This window comes from Nannobrachium achirus (genome assembly GCF_963921795.1).
Source record: "Nannobrachium achirus genome assembly, chromosome: 6".
Lineage (NCBI taxonomy): Eukaryota > Metazoa > Chordata > Actinopteri > Myctophiformes > Myctophidae > Nannobrachium > Nannobrachium achirus.
The window spans coordinates 35,728,534-35,742,516 of NC_137815.1; positions in this window are offsets into that span (position 1 = coordinate 35,728,534).

Below are 13,983 nucleotides of genomic sequence, written 5' to 3' on the forward strand. Positions count from 1 at the left end.
TAGAAGCGATGTGTGATGGAGCGACAGCACTGGTTGGTTGGTTGGCTTCTCTGTGTCCGCTCAGTAAAAGCAGTCACATTGGAGAGAGACCGTCCACAACTACAATGATAATAACAACAACTAAACCCGGTGCTGACTGATGTCTACAGGAGAATGATGCTACTTCTGATCATCATGTGTTTTGACTAGTAGTACACACAACACGTCCTGACATCACTCAAGATCATTGGCTGCTGTATAGCCTCGGGGTGGACGAGGGTTTTAACAAATCCTGGTGGGTGTGTCAGTTCATCATCATGTATGCCCTCCCCTCCCTTCAGCACAGTTCAGACTCAGATGAACCGCCCTGACCAGTTGTTTATAATATTTTGCGCCCATTATTGTTTATAATATTTTGCGCCCATTACAAACTGGTGTACTTAGGCTAATAATAGATAGGCTATACTAGTATTCTGTTGATATAAGTGAGTGTGATGCTAGGGAACAGCTTGGTACAAGTTTATGTCCTTCAGGACATACACTTGGAGCCATATTTAGATTATAGCTTCATTGAAAAAAATAGTAGTGTAATGTAGTCCCCCCCCCCCCCCCCCTTTCAAAATTTGACTTGAGTAAGTACAAAATTATTGGCAACAAAATATAATGACTAAAGTAAAATTAATCATTTTGAATGTCCTATTTTAATATAATAAAAGTCTAAGCCTTTTTGTCCAGCTCACAACACGTTGTTCTAATATATAAGTATAGTTTTTTTAAAGAGAATAATCTAAATCTGCAGTAACTTGTAACTAAAGCTGGCAAATAATTGTGGTGGAGTATAAAGTGCAATATTTGCCTCTGAGAGGCCTGGAATAGAAGTAGGCCTACAAATGACACTTAAACTGTGCTTAATTACAGAACTCGTAGACGTACTTAGTTACTTTCCGCCACTCTAAACCACTGCAACAGGAAAAGTACTTAGGACCCATTTAAAATGTCGATGTTGTTGAGTGTGAAAATGACCATAGGCCTAGGCCTATAATCACCATTTGAGAATGAACATTTTGCTCCTATATTTTACTTACTGAGCCAAAAAACATGTTTTTTTTAGGATCTCCTATAGTTGGTCATAGGAATACACTGAGGAGAATAGCTGGAGCACTCATCCAATGTCATTTTGACTATGCATTTTGACACCTCGTGACACCACAAAGGCATTACAAACAAAGCTTTAGACCTCTCAAAACAAACATGGTCAGGTTACATGGGAGGCATTGTAAGCAGGCTTGGAATTTCATCATTTGCGGGGCAAGGCCACTTGGCCTATTGGGGTTGTCCATTTTTTGATGGCACAAAGGCCAAATGCCAGGGCAGGAAGGCCATCAAATAAAACCATATTTTTGTCCTATTAATTGAATTTTAGGGTTAAATTTAATATGTAGAATATTGGCTGTGAAATAAATAAATGGTTATTTACAATCTGATGTTCAGTTCAGCCCTGCACAAATCAAAAGATACTGGATTTGTTTGAAAATGGCAACTCAACAAGATACCGGTGTCTACATGACAAGAAAGACACTGGTGTCTACATATTGACAAGACAGACAGAGGAGAAAGTGCTACAGTCAGCTGGGCTTGGGCATTAAGGCCACTGTGGCCTCAGAGCATGCCATTTTTTTTGGAGGGGCACAAGGCCAAACTGACAGGCATGGCCTGCCTTCATGGTCTCCCTGAAATCCCTGCCCTGGTTGTGAGCTTGTAGATCGTCTATTTTTGGCAAAGAGGTTTGGTCTATTGGGGAAAAAGAGCAGACTAATTACAGAGTGAAAGGTGAAGTTTATTAACTATTGACGGTTCAAGTGGTTAAATATCTGAAAACACAAATTGACATGAATCCAAAATACACTGATGATTGTGCTGTCAAACAGTGAAACTATATAATCTCTGAACAGGTTGTGGGGGTCCCTGCTTCATCTCTCTCTCAACTAAGGGGTCCTTGGCCTGAAAACATTGAAGACCTCTGGGCTAGGGTGTGATGGCTCAGCGCAGAGGACAGAGTACAGCAACTTGCAATGGGCCTATACTAGCCTATGGGGCTTTTAAGCCGTGACATCATTTTGTAGGCAGAGGAGAATCTGCCCCCAGAGCATTTTCTGTCCATCTCTATTTTCAACAGATCCGAGACAAAAATAACGACTAAAGTATAATTCTAACACTTTCCTTTCAACAACAAAGAGAAGAAAAATGTGTAAATAGTAAAAATAGTAAAAAGATTCACGGAAACTGGGGGCAGAAATTCTCCTCTGCCTACAAAATGATGTCATACTTAACAGCCCCATGTACTTGTCAATTCAATTCAAAGGAGCTTTATTGGCATGAGAAGACATACGTTTACAATGCCGTTTACCTGTCAAGCTACTTCAATATTGCGAAAGACGCACTACACCAGAGGGAGCGCCACTGATATCGTCCAACCCAGATTCGGCACAAACATGGGGTCAAATTATTTCTACTGCTATGCCACCAAAATATGGAAATATGGAAACCAACAGACATCAAAAGGTGTGACACCTTACCCTCCTTCAAAACCGCCAAAAAAGAGCACCTGTCTGCGATTTGTAACTGGTCCTAGAAAAGTAATCTAAACTTAACACCAGAAATGACCCCACCCCTGTTTACTGTATGTTTTTGTGCTACAGGTGTTGATGATGACTTATTGTATGTTATTGTATGTCTTTAAATGTCTCACATGAATTGAATACACAGGACCAAAATGCATGGAAAAAAGCCTTTATAACGGCGTTTTTGTGTTATCTTTTTAGCATCATTGTATAATCGTACCACTGTACTATTTGTAAACTGTTGATAAAGTATTCAATAAATCAATGTAATAGTTATATTGAAGTAGTTGATTTGTATGGGGGGTAAAAACATTGTATACACACAGACGCGTGAATGCACGCACGTCACAAACCACTTATGGGGCCTTTCAGAGATAGACACACATGTGACCATCTGTGTGTTGTGGACTAGAGGCTATTTCAGTTTCTCAAATAGCATCGTTATCAGCACAGCTTATATGACAACACTTCAGCTGCACAGGGCTCTGTCACGGCACAGCCAGTGGTGGAAAAAGTACTCAACATTTTTACTTCAGTACGTAAGTATCAATACTGCAATGTAGAAATACTCTGTTAAGTAAAAGTCCGGAATTCAGAATGTATACTGGGTAAAAGTATGTATTTGCATAAATCTTTCTTAAAGCACCAACATTAAAAGTACTACATGTTTGTAAATAGCCAATCTACAAGCTCACAAGCTCACAAGCTTGTAGATTGGCTATTTTCATATAGCCAAGTTATAAATTAGGGCTAAGGTGGTCTGGTTAATGTTAATATTTTATAATATTATAATTTATATTTGCAAAGTAGTAGTAACTAAAGTTTTCAAATAATTGTAGTGGAGTAAAAGAACAATATTTGGATCTGAGATGTAGTGGAGTAGAAGCAAAAGTATTGGAAACTGGAAATACTCAAGTAAAGTACAAATACCTCAAAATTGTACAGTAAATGTTACTTTACACCACTGTGTACACTAAGCACTGATGGAACAAAAAGCAGATGACAGACATGGCCGAGGAAAGGTGAGGCAACAGGTGCACACAAAGCACAACAATATACAGTAAGAGCACATGTTAAAACCTTAGGAAGTGCTAGAGAGGCCCGCCCGGGCGCCCGGAGCCCTATGATGGAGTGGAAGAGCTGGTCAAACTGCCTGACCCTCTCCACTAACCTCTGACACATTCCATAACACAGTCAGGCTGACCCTTTAGGACTTATAAGGCCAGTCCACGCCAATGCAAGTTCTTGCAACAAAACTGTTTTAAGGCCAGTCCACAGTTGCAAATCCTTGCAACTGCCATAGTAAAGTAAAGTTGCAAGGAGTTGCATGCACGTTGCATGCATATTGCCTGGAGTTGTGTCGCAAATCATTGCCGTGGACTGGCCTTATACGGTATGTCCTAAAGGGTCTGCCTGATTGCATTATGACACATCCACGCATTGACACATCCATGTATGTAAGGGCTGAAACATTCCTCCCTAAAGGCAGTGGTGGACAGTGCTCAACCCCCAGGGCTTGAAAGCATAGATACTCTTCCTGATACCTCAACTTACATGTGATGTGATTACTCAACTACACGTGGAAGTTGCTCATTAGTGTGGTTGATCCTGCAGGGCAACCAGACTATACTTGTCCGACTTCCATCGTCTCCAAAGTAAACTTTTTTTGCCCCACTGCTCCTCCCACAGTTTTGGTGCCACGCACTTGGGCCATATGTCAAATCGACTGGCTTCATCGGGACACGCATGCGTGCTATTTTGCTAAGAGAGACATTATATAGTTTATTTAATTTATATAAATGTATTTGTCAATTCATTTTCTCCATTGAGTTTAATAAAAACTTTAACTTTTCCCAAATGTGGAGATAGATGTCTGACATCATAGACCACATGAGACTGACACAGTAGGTCCATATATGGGCATCAGGGATCTCCATATATAAGCATAAAAGGGACAACGACTGACAGAGAGATCTCCATTTATGCCAATAACTTATTGTGAATGAATTTTCCCCATTTGACTTGAATGGGGAAAATTCAAATGGTAAGACGAAATTCATTTGTGAAATTCGCGTCACAGCAACAACACTTGCAATTTCCCATTACCTCTTTCTTGTTCAAAGTTGTACTTGCATACATAATATTACATATGACAAATGACATTTTATTCAAAGGACTGGCTAAAACTAAATCAAAATTTGCTGTAAAAACACCCAGGCAGGAAATGAACACAGTATGTTCAAGTGTCTCCACACATACCAGTCAGACCCGTCTATCTGATTGTCTGGCTGCATGGTAGACTGACAGGCTGCAGCGTTTTATATCAACAAACCACCTTAAAATAGTCCGGCAGAAACCTCTTATCTCCACATTTTAACTATTTGTGTTTTATTTGTATATATTAACGCCCTATTTGATCATACAACAGTGTCACACACTACAGCGTCACACAGATATGCAAGCTCGAAGATAGATAGACCTTGTAGAGCTGCTGCTTTAGCTGTTTTTGAATTTGAATCGTGAAAAGTAACCATCTACTGTATCTTTGTATCTATCTATGTCTGTCTGTCACTCTGTCTGTCTGTCTGTCTGTCTGTCTGTCTGTCTATCTACAGTATCTATACATAATTTTCCATTGAACGTTTATCCCACAACGCTTTTCAGAACAGAAATACAGGGACACCGCAGCATTTTACATAAACTACTTAGATTGAAAGGAACTGGATAAACCATTCAAAGGGTGGGAGATAAAGGAAGTGATCTCAAATAAAATCAAATTATAAAACACAACGAAAACAAAACAATAAAAGTCCAGGCCCATGATGGGTATAGTATCTAAACGTCCGTCCGTCCGTCCGTCCGTCCGTCCGTCCGTCCGTCCGTCCGTCTATCCATCATCCTTCCGTTTAAGCAGGGAAAAAAATTGGCCCTGTTTGCAGAAGATATTCTGGTGTGTCTCTCAAGCTCGACAGAGTCTCTTGCCTGTGTTGATGTCAGTGCTGGATGAATATGGGTCATACTCAGGTTATAAACTAAAGAGAGAAGAAACACAAGCCATCAGCATGTATTTACATTCCCCTTCAACATCATGGCTATAGGTATACATTTTTATGGGATAAGCAATTTGTAGATCAAGATGGAAAGAGATGGGGAGGGGTCTACCAATCAACATCTTTAAACAAACACGTCTCAGACTGTAATAATCCCTTGATAACAGGCTCACTAAAGGTAATATTCCACTTAACAAAGGTAAACGGGGTAAATGGAGTGAAATAATGACAACGTATCAATTTTTAAATGACCCATTGATCTATGACCCGGTTTTCAGACCCAGTACTTTAAAGGTTGTATTGTGTGGGACTGGTTTTACCACTTAACTGTACTACTGTATACAATCTACAAGCAGAGTGATGTAGACATATACGAGCTTCCTTCCTGCACCTTAACCCATTTAGACCTGAGGCCCATTCTAAAAACTCCTTCTAAATCCTAACCTAGGTTTTCTGAAAAACAATACAATAACAACAGAAGAATGGAACAGTCTGTTTTATTTGTTACCGTGTTATCTCTCTTTCTTCTTTTTTCATTTGAGTTGTTCTGTCCCATGGACACATATAAAGACAACTTAGGGTAAGTTGGTAAAACTAATTGTGCAGTATTCCTAACCAGTGTGATGGAAGAAGTAGGCCTACTCAAAAGTATCAATACTCAATGTAGATAAAAACAAGTAAAATAATTTTCTAATGTAAAAAAATCTTTTTGAAAATAGCCAATCTACAAGCTCACAATGTGTTGCATCGAGCTATTTTCAAATGGACTAAAATTATATAGGGCTGAAGTGGTAACTTGGTGGTGTATGTTTTGTAATAATAATCAAAATCTAGAGACACCTTGAGGATAAACCACCCATATAGCCTGGAACCCTCAGGGGAAAAGAACACCAGGAAGACCCAGAGAACAGCTGGAAAAGGGTCTGTCGAGGTGGAACTCAGGGGGAAAAAGAACATCTTGGAGGGAAACAGAGAAGATCGCCCCATAACACCGAGCCACCTGGAAGAAATTCATGAATAGAGTACCGAAGTCTGACGTAATTTACGCATCCTACCTAGGTCACGCCCCTGAACTGTTTGAGAACTGTGTTCCAAAAATAAATGCATGAGCCCGGCTGTTTAGAATGATGTGTTAAAACGCTAATGTTACCGCCGTCACATTAATTACATTTTTTGCCAGAAACATGCAGAGCCACCTCCCTGCCAACTTTGTTTATTTTTGGACCCCTATTCTTATATGAGACGAATTTAAGATGATTAATGTTATTTTCCATAGGGAAAAACCTCTGTGACCCAGGGGATGAACAAGTGACGTCAGGACAAGATTCAATACTTTATTGCCATGCCAACAGAGTTGATTGGAATTTGTTTTTGACTTCGGTGCTATGTGACCTATGCTCCCCAAAGAGTCAAGTATGGCCTTTGCCGGGGTTTGTTATCAGCGTGCCTGTCTTCTGTCTAGTTGCAGTTAAAGTGTGATGGTTCTTGCACATTGCTGTTTTTTTTTCGTTGCATTTTTCAGGCCAATGACCCCTTAACTGAGAGAGAGAGAGAAAGCAGGAACCCAGTGCGACAGCTGCTAAAAACTAAAAAATCGACCCTGGTCCAAAAAAATATAATACGGACGAAATAACGGCCGGCAGTGTGCAAGCGTGATTGACATGATGTGAGGTCGATTTATTTTATTCGTGCTCCGAAATTCGCTCCGATATTCTGTCTGAAAAAACGCAGCAATGTGCAAGGATCTTTTCTTAAGTAAAAGTATCAATGCTGAAAAGTATATGTAGCCAGAATGAAAACGTGGACTCACTCGCACATTCCTCCACAGTGTCATGCAGTCTGGACTTCGGCCTAGGGAGCGAGTATGAGAAATCAGAAAATGACCGGGCCAATCAGTGACTGCGTTTCACTGTTTTACAGACAGCAGTTGAAAGGCAAAAGGCAAAAGTAAAAGTACGTCCCATTTCACAAGTTCACAAATAGCCATCGCATTGTGAGCTTGTAGTATCTATATACTATTTTCAAATGGCAGAAATATGCATACAGCTGAAGTGGTTAGTGTGTTTTGCAATAATAATCTAAATCTATGAAGTAATTGTAAAATATAAAGTAAAAGTAAAAGTATAGAAAATTGTAAATACTGAAGAAAGTAAAAATTACCCAATTAATTTACTCAAGTACAATACTTGAGTACATGGTTACTTTACACAACTGCCAGTATCTCTCCAGTGCATAGAGAGACAGTCCTGCTCCTTCGGTCATTCTCTTCTTCCTTGAATTCCTCCAGGGCCGGATATACTGTTGGAGCATGGCCACAGTGACATACTGTGATCATCACAGTGATATACTGTTGGAGCATGGCCACAGTGACATACTGTGATCATCACAGTGATATACTGTTGGAGCATGGCCACAGTGACATACTGTGATCATCACAGTGATATACTGTTGGAGCATGGCCACAGTGACATACTGTGATCATCACAGTGATATACTGTTGGAGCATGGCCACAGTGACATACTGTGATCATCACAGTGATATACTGTTGGAGCATGGCCACAGTGATATACTGTGATCATCACAGTGATATACTGTTGGAGCTTGGCCACAGTGATATACTGTTGGAGCTTGGCCACAGTGATATACAGTGATATACTGTTGGAGCATGGCCACAGTGACATTTCATCATTTGCATTTGCATTCCTTTAGTTATTTTTGGAGCGTGTTTCCCTGCCATATTGTTTGTTGAAAACTGCATTTTTTAAAATCATTCAATTGCGATTGCAGGTCCTATTTACTACTATAAAAACCTACAGATCCTGTGCGTGCGTCAGTCACAGTGCGTGACACCTCATACCAGCACAGCAGAAGGATATAGCTGACCTGTTCTGAGATCACAATGATGTTGCAAATGAATTCCGTCCTTGTCCCTTTTATGCACATATATGGAGATCCCTGATGTCATCAATATTAAGCCCATACCTGGCAATGCCCATATATGGACATATTGTGTCAATCTCATGTGGTCTATGACAACAGACATCTATGATGTCCATATTTGGACACATTCTGTCCAACTTAAACAATTAACCAGGTCTGTGCATTTTTTGGTCAAAGTTGATCCCATGCCAAAGCGGCAAGCGACAGCGCTCGCCCAGCAGTCTGCTGTCACCCAGGCGGATGCGTGCACGTGCCCAAGTGCGCGCGCCCATTTGTGCAACCTCGCTTCTCGCCCTCAGGGCGTCTTACTGGTATAAATATAAATCACTCGCAACATTTTCAGTAGGTTCGGGAGAGGCTTTGTCGGTATCAGCCGATAATGCGGGAGTGAATGTCCCCGTTACAATGTGCTAGACCCCTGGGAGATGGATTTCTGATGGTACCATCACTTTTTCTCTTCCCTGGTGGTGTCCATCTCATGGCTACCCGTGGAATGGCACTGGGGTCCATTCTGCACATATGTCCAATCCACGTCCACCTTCTGAACTTGATGACACTTGACAGTGGGGTCAGGCCTGTTCTTCTGTAAAGGTCTTCATTGGAGACTGTTGTGGACAAAAATATCCTTAGTATTCTCCTAAGGCATCTTGTCTGAAATACATCCAGCTTGTGACAGATGGCCTGTGTCACTTTCCACAACTCTGCCCCATACAGGAGAATGCCAGGGACGTTGCTCTTGAAAATCCTCAACTTAGTTTTTGTGCTGATCTTACGGCAAATCTCCCCTTGGCTTAAGGCTTAGAACACCAGCCATAACACCATGCATCTCTACATAATCATGAAAAATTCCATATTTCTTTTACTTAAATTTTTATCCCATGATTTTGTAACCCATTTTTTCACCCAGTGCCAATTGCCTAAGATGTAGTCCTTGTTTCTGCTCTCCCTCTTTCATGCCTGGGGAGCCCCGGATGGCCAGAGGGGGGGGGCAGTATAGAAACCAGGACTACTGCATATTTTTGTGAGGGTATCTATCCTAGGAGACACGGGGAGAAAATGCAAACTCCACACAAAAAAAGCACTTTTTCCAGCCCCACCTAGGGTGGGGAGGGCGCTGATGGTGCGGAGGAAGGAACACGCCCCCAGCGCCCACAGCATCCCCCGGCAGGAATCGAACCCAGGACCTTCTAGCTGTGAGGCAACAGCACTAACAACTGCAAAAGTTCCATCTTCAATGACTTTGCATTAATCAATTCTTGTAAACCGTTTTCTTTTTCACTAAGCTACTGTATATGAATGGTCATTGAAGTTGTTAATCAGGCTTCGCTGGAATATCAGTCAAGACGGAGAAATGTGTAGAAATGAATGAGTCATCATCATCATCACTGACCGTTTAGTTTCTCTTTTGTGGTGGTGATCGTTTCTGACTGGTTGAGGAAATCTACTTACGAGATGTGGCTTCTCTGTGGAAACATACAACTTGCAACACATTGCATAAGCTGCATCACAACTTGAAAGTTAAAGAGGGTTTAAGTTTTTGTTCAAAAAGTTAAAAAGTTACAGCTCAATATATTTCAATAGCAATCAGTGCTATGAGTGTTTGTTTTCCCTAACAGGGGTCTCTCCAATAATCCAGGCATGTGCACACATATAGACATCAAAGGGGGCTTGATCCCTTGCCCTTTTACCCGTCTGTAAAAAAAAACCCTGCCCTCTCCAGATCATGAATGCAGATTTTACTATGGTGAAATACAGTGTTACATTGGTCTGGTGACGCGTGTACACGCCGTCCTGTATCTTTTCTGAGAAGTGTCACGCCTCTCACGCGCACGGACATGCATCGATGCAAAATAATCTCCAAGTTCACACCTCAACCACGATTACAAACACTTTAGCATCACGACAGGGTGATTTAACAAAGGGCAAAGCCTATATGCATCAATAGACCATTGGCTGAATGTTAACTCCTGTAGAGCAGTGGTTCTCAACCTGTGGGTCGGGACCCCCAGATGATTAACTTAATGTGCAATATTGTTTTCTCTCTCAACAGTAAACAAACCAACATGAAGTTTAAGTGTATAGAGGGTATCTGCACATTTCTAAAGTGACAATTTAAGGACCTTTTAATACCTCTAAAATGACAAATTAAACATTGGCCAAATTGTCAAATATTAGAGGCAGAAATTGTGAAAATAGCCGATCAACATACTCACAACGCCTCGCAAAACGCGAGGCGTTGTGAGCATGCATGTAGATGGCTATTTTCGCAATAGAACCATGTTATACAAAATGTAATGCCTCAACTCTTAGGGCTCGTTGGGGTGGGGGGTCCCCAGTTAAAATATGATTATTTTGGGGGTCCCCGTCCTGAAAAGGTTGAGAACCACTGCTGTAGAGTAGGTGTTAAGCGTCATGCGCAATCAGCAATGCCATACCCAAAGGCTTTTTCCTAACTCTCCCGAATCTGAACGCACCATTTTACATTGAAAGAATGTGTCCTCTGTAGAAATCCATGTTGTATACACTGCATCTTCAGTAGCTAATAGCTGATCTACAAGCTCTCAACGCGTCCTTGTAGATCCTATTTTGCTATTATTATTGTTTTTTTTTGCCCCTGCCTCTCTAACATTCTCTTTGTTATAACGTTCCATATCTAGTCCGTTTGTTTATCCTCTATGAGTTCTCTCTCCTGATTGGATAAAATTGTTATCCTGACCTGAAAATGTATTTCTGTTTACTGATAACAAGAGCTGGAGAGACGGGGAGATCAACCCCTGTTTCCGAACAAACACTACAACGATGATTGCTATCAGCATAGGAAGCTATTTACCCATTTAGGCCTAGAATTATTGAATGCTTTAACCAGTGAAAAACAGCAGATATACAAGCTCACAGCGCGGCACCGAGTGCCGCGCTGCGAGCTTGTAGATCTGCTATTTTTGAAAAGTTTGTGCAAAATCTTTGAATATATGTATTTTTAAAGCGAACGTTTGTAACTCAAATTTTTTTTCTGGGGGGTCCCTGGAACTAAATATTTTGAGATGGGGGTCCGTGGCCAAATAAATATAATTTTGGGGGTCCTTCACATGAAAAGGTTTGAGAACCACTGACATAGTAGTCACTCAAGAACAGACTAACCGAGCTCCAGTTAAGTGAAAAGGACCTTTTCTTTGACGATGGCTGGCCAGATTGCTGACATAGAAACATAGGTTTTTCTTAGAAGGATTTAGAAGGATTCAAAAGACACTTATAGAATCGGGTCAAAATTCAAATCTTCACGATTTAAAAAAAATAGCAGATCTACAAGCTCGCAGCGCGGCACTCGGTGCCGCGCTGTGAGCTTGTATATCTGCTATTTTTCAATAGTCAAAGCATAAAATAATGATAATACACTATGTGTACCCGTTCTAACATGGAAAACCTCTGAATATTGTGACACTTGTAATCCATTGGTTTGTTTTAGACAAAGATCTGTGCGGTACCAAGCGACAGCTGGAAGGTCACACGGTCGATGGAGGCCTCGTCCAAGCATGCTGATATCCCTCCCTTATTTACAGCCGTAAAGCCCAGACTAGCGTCACCTGACCATAACCCTTCCCCTGAATACTGTATGGTTGGTTGGTGACCATGTGCGCTGCTGGAATATGGGGGAAAGGTGCTCGCCATATAATCTAAACATAATAATAGTGACCTTTAAGTGCAGAACACCACGTCAACTGGCTGTGTCCCAAATAACTAGTCCACATCGTGCGCTATTTATAGCTCACACAACGCTTTAAAGCCACGATTAGGAAAAAACAAGGCTACTAAGGCTCTTGTATCAAGTACAGAGAGAGAGTGACATTTAAACTTCATGGCGGATTATGGTCCTTTTGTGGAGCAGATTTAGGCATTGGAAAATGTTATAATTTTAAACTACTTCTAACCTGCCATCTCTGTATTGGAGCATGTTGTTTTGGGTGGAAATGTTTAAATGACCAAAAGTTAGAGAATAGCCGATCTACAAGCTCATAACGCGTCATGTATGCAAGGCGTGAGTTTGTAGTGCTGCTACGTTTTCAGTGCAAGCGAGACACCATTGTACGTGAAAGTATAAAATAGGGCTTAAGTGGTTCTATAATGTCCCAAATATGGCATAATGTTGAAAACATCGGTGATTAATATTCTGTATTTACACATGGTGCTGGTTCTGAATAGAGTCTACATGAACACTAAAGAGGTCATTTCTCAAGGTCGCATTACAGCTCAACAATGTAACGCAGGACCAACCTTGTGCCACTGCCCCTTACGTAAGGCCTCTCTGCGTCACACCGATCTTGAGCCGAGAGAGAAAGAGAGAGACAGAGTGCAGTGTGCGGTGATATTAATGAGCTGCCGTGTAATTTTCAACCAGTCCATTACTGTATGTCCGATGAGGTTTATATTTTCCGGTCTTTGTCAATAAATATCGGACAAAACCGGCAATTATCGGACTAACGCAACCTTTGATATACAAATATTGAACACAAAAAAACAAGAAACAACAGGGACCTGAAGCAATCACATTGTGCAAAACCTACAAGTGATGCTGTCAGACAGTCCCGTTATTGCTGTCTCCCCTTCCCCCTGACAGAGGTTCTTGTTCCTCTGATTAGAGATGCAAAGCATCAAGAAAGGGTCTGTGATGCATGATGCCTATTATGAGCGACATGCACAGAGCACGTTTTGTCAGGGAACTCAGTGACGTTTTTGGCGGCCGACCATTGGGCCGCCTCAGATCCATGTTTGGTAACTCATCCACACTCACTTCATTCTCAGGCCGCTCTATTTAAACTGGAAGTTTGCACGGCTTATCCCTGCTTGCTTTTGCTGCTGCTCATGCTGCTGCTGCTGCTCTCTGCTAAAATAAATGACGCTCACCCTCCACCACCCCAGCTACCACCTGTCGTTTTGGATCTGCTGTTTATTTACAGAGGATTCGGAGGCCTATATGGTTGGGATGTGCGCTTTCTCTGAGAACCTAAACAAATATATATATATATATATTATCCATTCATGAGTACTGACTGAACCAGTTTAGGTCTGTTGACGTAAAATACACCCTCAGTTTGTAAATGAAAAGTAATTGACAAAGGCGAGGGGTTTCAAATCTTGTTGCTTTAATCCTTGGGGGGGAAAAAAGGGCAACAAAAGACAGACAGTTGTAATATAACAGACGTAGTAATCTAGAGGGTGGGTTAGTTTCACAGTCTACTTATAGAGTTGGTTTACGTTGTACTCTCCTTTATATTAGCAGTACCAGTTACTGGATTTGTGTGTGTGTGTGTGTGTGTGTGTGTGTGTGTGTGTGTGTGTGTGTGTGTGTGTGTGTGTGTGTGTGTGTGTGTGTGTGTGCGTGCGTGCGTGCGTGCGT